At 44.1% G+C, this 11,320-nt stretch overlaps 1 long non-coding RNA gene across 1 annotated transcript; it reads left to right on the top strand.

Moving 5' to 3' along the window:
• The first annotated feature begins 9,863 nt into the window (after positions 1–9,863).
• On the top strand, positions 9,864–10,968 carry LOC143269577 (uncharacterized). Its single transcript, XR_013046074.1, has 2 exons — positions 9,864–10,103; positions 10,446–10,968. It is a non-coding gene; the product is annotated as an uncharacterized LOC143269577 (long non-coding RNA).
• The last annotated feature ends 352 nt before the right edge of the window (positions 10,969–11,320 follow it).

The raw sequence follows: 11,320 nt of genomic DNA, 5'->3' as shown, positions 1-11,320 counted from the left end.
CTCTTTCAAGTAAATCTTTTGTGGGATGGAATGACTGCCCAGTGGTTAGCAATGCTTGGCGATCTTGGAGAGAACCCAAGTTTGGTTTCCTACACCCATGTTGGGTGACTTATTACCTCCATTTCTAGGGGGATCTCATACCATCTTCTTTCCACTCTGGAACCTTCACAAACATGTTATACATGCACACACACACACACACACACACACACACACACACACACACACACATAAATGTAAAAGAAAATATATCATTTAAAAACAATGCTCTTTGCTTCTTTGGATAATGATGTAACTCAAACACATGCTCTTGACAAATAAATATGACAAGCTTGGAGGTAAAGTGCTAATTTTTAAATAGTATCTGAGGGAATGACTTTTTTTTCTGGAAATAACTCTTGCCTCAAGAGTTGAACTTTTGTGGTCTGACCTTGCAATAATGTTGACCATATGCATCAGGACTATTTAATCTTAAACCATATTGTCCCTCTTCTTTGTGACCCTTCCATGACCCTGAGCCAGAGCTGAAAGCAGCCTTGAAATCAAATATGCACTAGAAAGATTGAAAGCAATATGTGGTTCTACATTGAAAATATATATTTTTAGTCAAGTGGTATTGTGGGTCAGGAAAGAAAACACCTTTTGAAACCTCTTGAAATGCCTTGCCTCTTTAATCATTCATAGCCACTCTATAGTGTACATAAACACACAAATATAAGAATATGTATTACCGTGTGTGTGTGTGTCTGTGTGTGTGATTACTATATGATGTGTGATATGAGAGTTAATATTAGTAACAGAGATTGAAAAAAAGGAACCCATGTTTGCCTCTGCTGAAATCACTGAGGAAAGCCAGAATAGCCAGCAAATGGCTGCTAATGAAAGCAACATACCTTGTGAATGATATTTGTTTTGATTCAAGACATTAGGCCCTGTGAATAGGCAAAATCAAACAGACAAGCCAGCAAAAATGGAAGTTAAAAGAATCCCTATTCCTGGAAATCAGTATGGCAGTTTCTCAGAAAATTAGGAATCGAACTACCTCAAGACCAGCCATCCCACTCTTGGGCATATACCCAAGGAATGCTGATTCATACCATAAAGATACATGCTCAACTATGTTCATAGCAGCACTATTTGTAATAGCCAGAACCTGGAAACAACCTAGATGCCCGTCAATTGAAGAATGGATGAAAAAAATGTGGTACATATATACAATGTAGTACTACTCAGCAAAGAAAAACAATGAAAGCATGAAATTTGTAGGCAAATGGATGGAACTAGAAAAAATCATCCTGAGTGAGGTAACCCAAACCCAGAAAGACAGTTATGGTATGTACTCACTCATAAGTGGATTCTAGATATAAAATAAAGAACAATCAGACTACAACCCACAGAACCATGGAGGCTATATATATAGCATCGAGGTCCCTAGCACGACTGTGGCTTATAATAAATTTCAGTTTTACTCAATTACTGAGCAAACCTCAATGAAACATCTCACTATTAAGATAAGAATACATACTCTATCAAGCTGATAATAGAAAACTTAATTAATTAATTTTAAAAAAGAAAAAGAAAAGAAAAAATTGAAATATTAAACAAACAAACAAACAAACATTTTACTAAAGTTAAAAAAAGGGAGAACTAGGGACTCATCATTCCTCTCCACATTCTATTCTTTCCTTTGTTTTATATATTTTAAATTTTTTTATCAGTCGGTGGATTCTGCTGGAGGATCCGATGCAGATAAGCACTGGAGGGCTCCTGTTGCAAATCACCCTCTGGAGCGATGAAAGGATCTTTCTACTAGCACGTGGAGGAGACCCAATCTAGTGTTGGTGTGGGCCTGGAGTTTGGTTTATGTCTTTCATCAGGACAATGAAGTTCCTCTTTGGATTCCTGAGCACTGAATGCGCACGCTGTGGCTGCTGCTGAAGCCCAACATGACAGAGACCTAATGGGTCTCCATGAAAAAAATCTACCCTTCTGATGCCAATGGAGATTGAGAGCCCAATATAGCCAGCTTTGGCAAGCATTAATGTTAGCCTAGGAACTGTAGCCATGAGATTGGATTCTCCAGAAGAGCTGCCAGCTAAAGTCATGCTGGAATAAAAAAAAAAAAAATGGGCCTTGGCAGTTCGTGTTCCTGGAGTTGTATCCATGCCAGAGGATGTCCACACAATCCAGAAGAGAATCTGACATTGCTGCTGCTGCTGTTGCTGTTATAACAAGGATGCACACCACTGCTACTGTTTCTGGGATTACCATTTCATAATTGCTTACTACAGCTAGCACAGTGGAGACCCTGGCAACAAAAGTAGCTACCACAGTTAGTTAATCTTTCCTCCTATTGGGCATGATAAATTTAATTCAGTAGTTATATACATCTCGATTGGCTTTGAAAATTATAAACTTATAAACGCAAGTTCCAGTTTCTTTTGGAGTATTATCTTACAAGGACTCCAACATACAGTATGGCTCGTTAAGGAAGGGAATGGCTCAGTTGCTTTTAGCCTACTGGCTATGGGTGAGATAGGACCTATGTTGGTCTTTTCTGTATGGAACACACAGATTGCAGGCCCAGTGCCACTTTGAGATCTTTGGCAGCAATTAACCATGTATCTCACATGATTGATCTGGTATGATAATGAGTATTCAGAGACGGGTAATACCTGGAGGGCACTCACCAACCTAAGACAGAGCACCTATGTGGCCTGGGCAGGTGTCTCCATGACGGGTAAGGTGACCTGCTGACATCCCACGCAACCCAAGTCAGAAGCTCATTTTTTAATAAAAGGGGGACCTGCAGGTCCCTGGCCCACGTTTTGGGTAACTGTTGCCTTGTTTGCAGACCTTGACCTAGATATCCTCCCAATGCTAATTCCCTGCCAGATTCCACCCTCCTGAATGCTTAAGGGAAGTTCCTTGTCCGTGTATCCTGAATAATGGGTGTTAACAGCTTAGATGCAAGATTGTAAAACATCAGTAGTGAACTTCTGCCCTCCAGGGTCCTCCCATTGTGCTGTAAGCCTGTATTTAACCTCCTACCCCCTTCAAGAGATGACATTTGACATTTAAAATAAAAAAACATATATATATATATATATATATATATATATATAATTGAAAAATACTGCGAATGTAATCTATGAATACCACAAATGTGATTAATATCATGAGTGTAAGTAATGAATATCATGAGTGATGAGTGTAATTTAAAAAATAAAAAAAAAGAATCCCTATTCCTTTTGTACACCAGGTTTAAAGCACTCTTCAATAAATAGGGGGCAATGACTTTGCTGAGGGCACATGGAAGATACAGAAGCAGAAAAATCATCTAGGGTTTGCTCTTGATAGAAATTATACACAGAGGAAGAGGCCATTATTTAGTATAGCACCATTAAGTTGGTGCCACATCCAAAGGTGGGCCTTTTCCTTCTATACTCAGAGAATCAGCCTAGGAAATTCTTTGGCAAAGGGAGACTCAGATGTGCAAATCAGTATGCTTTCACTCTATAACTACTACTTTTTAAAAACTTAAACCATAGTTTAGATATTATGAAAGTGAACCACAGTGTTTTAAACTTTTAAATGCTTACCATTAAAAGCCTACCTTTTTAATAGCACAGTAATATTCATTATGTAAATGTACCATAATTTCTTTATCCATTCTTCAGTTGAGGGACATCTAGGTTGTTTCTAGTTTCTGGCTATTACGAATAAAGCTGCTTTGAACATAGCTAAGCTAAGTAACAAGGTCAGTTCAAGGGGGTGGGGACAATGGATCCCCATGGGAATTGTAGATAGAATGGACATCCAGGGTGGAGGAGTGGTGGGGTGGATAGGAACAGGTTGGGGGAGAATGGAGGGACAGAGTACTTGGAGAGTAAACTGAAATTGGGTGCATCTCGGGGATGAGCTTGAAACCTCAGGAATCTACAAAGGTGACTGATGGGTTCACAACACACCCCCACGGTGGGCATGTTTGCGCATGCCCGGCGGACCTAGACACTTCCGCCTAGCCAGTTCCAGGTTAAAATAGCCATTTCCAGGTCAAGGCGTCTTGCATGACCAGGACCCCATGGCTTTGCATGGTTGTGTAGGAGCACGCAATACAACCATGTGATCTGCGCATGTGTGGAGTAGCCACATCGACCTGTGTATGCGTGTGCCACCCAGCCTTTATAAACCGGTGCCATATTTCCGGCTTTCTTCTCCTCCTCCTTTTTCTCCACACACATGTCTCTTCTACAGGCCTGAGCACTTGTTTGTCCTTTTATCTTAATAAAACTCTCCTTAGTGGATTCTGTCGTGTTTCGTGACATTTCCTCGCAGGGTAAGAGCGCTGCTAAATAACTAACATCTGGTGGCGAGACCAAGCGGGCACTTCCAGGCACCCTGTGCCTGGAAACCTGTACACTGGGGATTGCTACACAGAAACCGGGGACTCTGCTTCGTATGCAACAGACCGCTCTCCATTCACCTGGCTGCACTAAACTCCATCCAACACTGCTTCTCTGATTGGTGAGTCCCCCACTTTTCAGTCAGCATAAACAGTTTCCTGAATCTGTGAGAACGACCGTTGAGTGTCCTGCGCCTCACTAAGTATTCTTGAAACTGGGGTAACCCCTGGCTATGGTCTTTATTGGCTACGGTTGGCCCCTATTGTAGGCCTAAATTTCTAGCCATCTCCCACATCTGCAGCCTGAGATATTCCTCGTGGTTGGACCACCACCATTCGGTGCATTCTGGGGCTGTGTGAGGGAGACACGTTCTTCTGGCTTGACGAATCGGTAGACACTGTCCGGATTCGACTAGCAGCCTGTGCCCAGTATCCATCCTTGGCCTTGGGGACACCTGGGGCCTTGGCTCCAGATCACATTTGTTATTTTTATTTATTTTTTATTTATTTTTCTGCCTCTCTGCTGCAGACATGGGAAACAAGGCTTCCAACCCTATTAGTCCTTCCTTTCCCTTAGGCTCTCTTCTTGAAGCTTAAAAACCTCTCAGCTTAATGCCTTACATAAAGATTCCTAAGCTGATCCGTCTCTGTACTAAGAAATGGCCCAAATATGCTTTACAAAATAACAAAAAATGGCCGCTGAGTGGCTCCTTAGATCCCGATATTTTACGGGAGTTATCTAATTTCTGTCAGCGAGCAGGCAAATGGAAAGAGTTGCTTTCTACTTTCTGAGTGCTAAACCATCTCTTCTAGATTCCTTCTCTCCTGCTCATATGCTCCTAGCTATGCCTAAACTGGGGGATTCTCTGACTCCGGAATCTCTGACTCTAGATCTTGCTAACAAACCTCCACCTATTCAACCTCAGGCTCCCACCCCTACTCCTAGGGCGACTGTTCCTTCAGCTCCTCTTCCGGATTCTTCTCCCTCTAAAGCTGATCTTCCTTTGGCAGCAGCTGCTCCTCCCTCGGCAGTGGTCGTTTCCAAAGGCCCTGCCCTGGCTCCGACCTTCACCCCCCTTACCACCCATTCTTGAACTGCTAAAATGCCTGATTCCAGCCATCCAAACCCTTCCACTGTTCTTCCTTTGTGAGAGGTGGCTGATGTGGATGAACTGATTAAAGTTCATGTTCCATTCTCTCTAGCAGAACTCTCTCAGATAGAAAGTAAGCTGGGTTCTTATACTTCTAATTCTGCTTCCTTTATTAAACAGTTTCAATATATAACTCAATCTTATAGTCTCACCTTTCATGATATATACATGATACTTTCTAATAATTTACTTCCTGAGGAGCACAGGTGGGTATGGGAACAGGCTAGGACCCATGCAGATGAAATTCACCAGACTAACCTTTCACACACACACACACACACACACACACACACACACACACACACACCCAGGAGCTGAGGCAGTTCCTGACCCAGAACCACACTGGGACTATAACACCCAGGGTGGCTGTCTAGCCAGAGATAGGTTTATTACCTGTCCCCTAAAAGGCATCTGTAAGGCTGCCCTGAAACCAGTGAACTATGAAAAACTAAAAGTGGTAATTCAAGATAAGGATGAAAATCTGTCTCACTTCTTAGAGCGGCTCACCAAGGCTCTACTTCAGTTCACTAGCTTAGACCCGGAGACCCCTGAGGGCAGGCAGCTGCTAATGACCCATTTTGTCTCATAGAGCTTCCCCAACATTAGGGATAAACTTAAACATTTGGAGAACGGCCCTCTGACTCCACAGGCAGATGTGCTGGCGATAGCATTTAAGGTGGACCATGGGAGAGATGAAAAGGCCCAGAAAAGGAACTGCCAGATGCTGGCAAGCACCATCTGACCGGCTCCCCAAAAGCCGTCTGGTCCCTGTTTCAAGTGAGGGAAGGAAGGCCATTGGGCCCGGGCTTGCACCACTGCCCCACGAAGGGCACCGACAAGGCCTTGTCCAAAATGTTGCCAAAAGGGTCACTGGTCAGCTGACTGTCCTAATGTCCCAAGCGACATAGGAACGCCAGACGAAGACCACCCTCCAGCTGACTTTCTAGGCTTGGCCTACAGGGAGGACTGACGCTGCCTGGTTCCTGCCCCGGCCACTCCCATCTCACACAGGGAACCAAGGGTAATAATAAAAGTAAATGGGCTTCCCACCTTGTTCCTTTTGGACACTGGAGCTACCTACTCTGTCCTGAGAGAGTTTGGGGGGTCTACCTCTCATGCTCGTCTCCCTATTGTCAGGGTTGGGGGACAGCCTTATATACCTCATCAGACACCACCACTTAATTGCATTTTCAGAGGCATCCCTCTCACACACACATTCTTAGTGGTGCCAAGCTGCCCTGTATCTTTAATGGGGAGGGATCTTCTAGCTAAGGTAGGAGCGTCCACTTCTTTCGCTCCACACATTCGCCTCATCCCAGATGCCCAGCAGCTCCCCTCTACCTTCTCCTAGCCACTCACTCTACTGACTCTAACAGTTCTTTTCCCTTTCCAGCCTCTCAGGTAGACCCCAAAGTCTGAAATACCCAAAACCCTTCTATTGCTAGATACCATTAGCCTATTATTATCCAGCTACAAGATCCTGCCAGATATATCACCCAAGCTCAGTACTCTCTCTCACTCCAGAGCCTAAGAGGACTTAAGCCTATCATTTCTGGCCTTCTCAGGAAAAAGCTGCTCCACCTAACATCTTCACCTTTTAACACCCCCATACTTGCAGTTAAAAAGTCTAATGGAACCTACCGCCTGGTTCAAGACCTCTGGCTCATTAACTCTGCAGTGGTCCCTCTCCATTCTGTAGTGCCTAATCCTTATACTCTCCTGTCCATTATCCCTTCGGGAACCTCTCACTTCTCAGTTCTGGATCTCAAAGATGCCTTATTTTCAATCCTCTCAGTCCTCAGTCTCAAAATATCTTTGATTTCACCTGGACTGACCCTGACACTCACTGGTCCACACAGCTGACCTGGACTGTTTTGCCACAGGGATTCAGAGACAGTCCACACCTATTTGGTCAGGCTCTGGCCTCTGACCTGCTTTCTCTGTCTCTCCCTGGCTCTAAACTAATGCAGTATGTAGACGATATTTTACTCTGTAGCCCATCCTTACAGGTTAGCCAAACTAACACCTCTGCTCTCTTAAATTTCTTATCCAGCTGAGGTTACAGGGTATCTCCTTCTAAAGTTCAGCTGTCAACTCCCCAGGTCACCTATTTGGGTCTATCCATTATTCCAACTCACAAGGCTATTACTATGGACAAAAAGTGTCTAATCCAGTCCCTTACAGTCCCTTCTACTAAACAGGAGATTCTGTCTTTCCTAGGAATAGCTGGCTTCCTACGGTCTTGGGTTCCATCTTTTTCTCTCCTTGCTTGCCCCTTATATGAGGCAGCTCAGGGCTCGCCACATGAGCCTCTCCTCCATCCTGTCACTAAACCTTCCCAAAAGCTCAACAGGCCCTTCTTCTGGCCCCAATGCTTCATCTCCCAGACTTAACGCATCCCTTCTCCCTCTATGCAGCAGAGAAGGAGGGATTTGCCCTGGGAACTCTAGGGCATCAGCTGGGACCCTCCTTTGCACCTGTAGCCTATCTGTTAAAGAAGCTAGACCTTACCAATCAGGGCTGGGCACCTTGCATCCGTGCCTTAGCAGCTGCAGAGCTCCTTATTCGGGAATCAAAGAAGCTAAGTTTTGGGTCATCCATTACTGTTTTCTCTCATCATAATCTGTCCCATCTTTTAACTTATAAAGGCTTACAAACTTTACCTCCTTCCTGGGTTCTTTCTCTCCAGGTGGCATTACTAGAGGATGCCACACTTACTTTCTGGACTTGTCCACCTCTTAATATTTCAAGCCTCCTCCCTCAACCTAATGCTGACTATTCTCCTTCTCATTCCTGCACTGAAACCTTAGAGGAACTGTTACCTCACCCTTCACACATACAGGAGGGCACATTGCCTCAGGCTTCTTATACCTGGTACACAGATGGCAGCTCCTTTTTATATGAAGGGACCCATAAAGCAGGTTATGCCTTAGTGTCAGATACTGAGATAATAGAGGCACAGGCATTACCCACACACACCACTAACCAACAGGTTGAGTTGATAACTCTCACCCGTGCCTTCCAATTGGCACAGGGACAATCTCTAAATGTTTACACAGACTCCAAATATACTTTTCATATCCTCCTGTCCCACCCTGCTATTTGGAGGGAATGTGGCCTTCTCACAGCAAAAGGGGAATCAATATCTAACTCAGGCCAAATAATGGCCATGCTGGAGGCTTCCTACCTCTCCAAAGCTATAGGAATTTTCCACTGCTGGTCTCATCAGACCCATAGCTCCATCATCTCTAGGGGAAACAACCGGGCTGACCAGGCAGCCAGGACAGCGGCCCTCCAGGGCCAAGTCTCACTTCACTCACCACAGGGAATCCATACAGTACAGCCTACACCCTCACAGGGAACTCCAGACACTAGACAAATTCTTTCCTATCTACACTAGCTCTTTCATCCTAATAATCTTGCTCTGTCTCAATTCATAAAAGCTTACCTGCAGCCCACCTCTGAGGACTTAACGGTTCTTAAGAACTATTACTGCCTCTTGTGAGATCTGCCAAAAACCAGATCCCAATACCAAGTATAGGAGTCAGCCTTTTGCTACCCACCAGGCTAGCAGTTCCCTTCCAGGGACTGATTGGCAGCTCAATTTTACCAATATGCCAGGAAAGTTAAATATCTCCTCATGATGGTACACTCATTTTCAAATTGGGTGGAGGCATACCTGGTTTCTAATAAGCGGGCTCAGACAGTTGCAGACCTCCTTCTCCGAGAAATTATTCCTCAGTTTGGGGTTCCTGCTTCTCTTCAGTCTGACAATGGCCCAGAGTTCACCTCTCAGACTTCTCAGACACTAGATAAGGCTCTTAACATTCCTTGGCATTTTCATACCCCATACCATCCTCAATCCTCAGGAAAGGTGGAGTGTACCAACCAGACATCCAGGACAGCGGCCCTCCAGGGCCAAGTCTCACCTCACTCACTACAGGGAATCCATACAGTACAGCCTACACCCTCACAGGTATTTAAAAACTATTCTTACTAAGATGTCACAGGAACTTCATCTCGACTGGGTAAGATTATTGCCTCTAGCTCTTCTCAGGCTCAGGGCTCTTCCTAAAAAGTCTCTTTCGATTTCTCCATTTGAACTAATGTATGGAAGGAAGGCCAGTTCTAACACCAAGTCTTTTATCCAACCTTCCAACTGTTCCAGATAGCCTGTTAACTCCCCTTTTATGTCACCTAAGGTCTATTCTATGGAGCTACGAAGACTGTTCATTACCTCAGCCATGTGACAATAATTGTCCACCTCCAATACACACTGGGAATCAGGTTCTTCTCTGATTCCAGTGCCCTTCACCCCTTTCCCCTAAGTGGCAAGGACCCTTCAGGGTAATTCTTGTGACTCCTACAGCTGCTAAACTCGAGGGCTTTCCTCACTGGGTCCACCTGTCTCATCTAAAACCTTTTATCTCACCTCCATCCAGGAAAAAATCTCTCTTCATATACAGTGAAACAAACAGGGCCTTGTACTCTCAAGCTCCAGAGGACATCAGGATCCACTGCCTTGTCACCAATTCCAGAGGAATAAGGTATCACCCCTTTCTTTCCCAACTAGGGCCACACAAAGCCAGAGGCAAAAAGGGCCATCAAAAATATCCAGGCGGTAAGGAAAAATATAATACAACAATCTATCATTGTTCAATACTCAGTAACTGAGCACCTGCATTCCCTAAATGCTAAACTAATAAAGGAAACAGGTGCCTTAAATAAACTACCTCTAATAAGGCTTATCTCAGATAAAAATTAAGCAGAGTACTAAGGCCAGATCTACCTCAGATAAATGTCACATGTCTCCATCTGGGCAGGCCAGATCTACCTCAGATAAATGCCAACTCCAAAAGTAAAATAATAATGATTCTTTTTTCTCTTAGCCTTTTCTATGTAAACAGTATCTTGTCAAACAGAAGGTTCCCAGCCACAGCATGGATGGACAGCTGCAGAACAAGGGGACAGCAGAATGTTATTCTAGGACCGCCCCCACCATCATCCCAGGACTTCACAAGCTACCCTCCCCTTTTCCCCCAAGAGTCAACCAATGCCCACTATTCAGCTGGAAGCAGTCTTTGAGAGAAACATCGCCCCATACCCACTTAACCACAATTTTTTTTTCTTTTTTAAAAAAGAAGAGTCAGGGATGATGGATTCACAACACGCCCCCATGACTGGGCAGCCATATTGACCTGTGTACTTGTGGGCCACCCAGCCTTTATAAGCCAGCACCATATTCCAGGCTTTCTCCTTCTCCTTCTTTCCTTCTCCTTCTCTCCTTCTCCTTCTCCTTCTTTCCTCTCCTTCTCTCCTTCTTCTTCTCCTTCTCCACACACATGTTTCTTCTGCAAGCCCCAGCACTTGTCTGTTATTTTCTCTTATCTTAATAAAACTCTTGTTAGTGGATTCTGTTGTGTTTCGTGACATTTCCTTGCAGGGTAAGAGTGCCGCTAACTAAGTGACCCTAACTAAGACTTGTAGCAATAGGAAATACAGAACTGAACTCTCCATTGTTGGGGAATATTATTTTAAGATGTGTTACTTTTGTTTATGTTGCATTGTTTAACTCTGTGAAGCTGTGTTATTGTGCTTCTGATAAACTATATGATGGTTTATTAAGAACTGAATGGCAAATAGTAAGTCAGGAGAAAGGATAGGCAGGGCTGGCAGGCAGAGAGAATATATAGAGGGAAAAATCTGGGAGAAGAGAAAAATAAGTAGCCAGAGAAGGAGGAGAACTCCAGGGGTCAGCTACCTA

This window comes from Peromyscus maniculatus, chromosome 19 (genome assembly GCF_049852395.1).
Source record: "Peromyscus maniculatus bairdii isolate BWxNUB_F1_BW_parent chromosome 19, HU_Pman_BW_mat_3.1, whole genome shotgun sequence".
Lineage (NCBI taxonomy): Eukaryota > Metazoa > Chordata > Mammalia > Rodentia > Cricetidae > Peromyscus > Peromyscus maniculatus.
The sequence above is the reverse complement of the archived record's forward strand: the minus strand, read 5'-3'. Positions and strand labels throughout refer to the sequence as shown.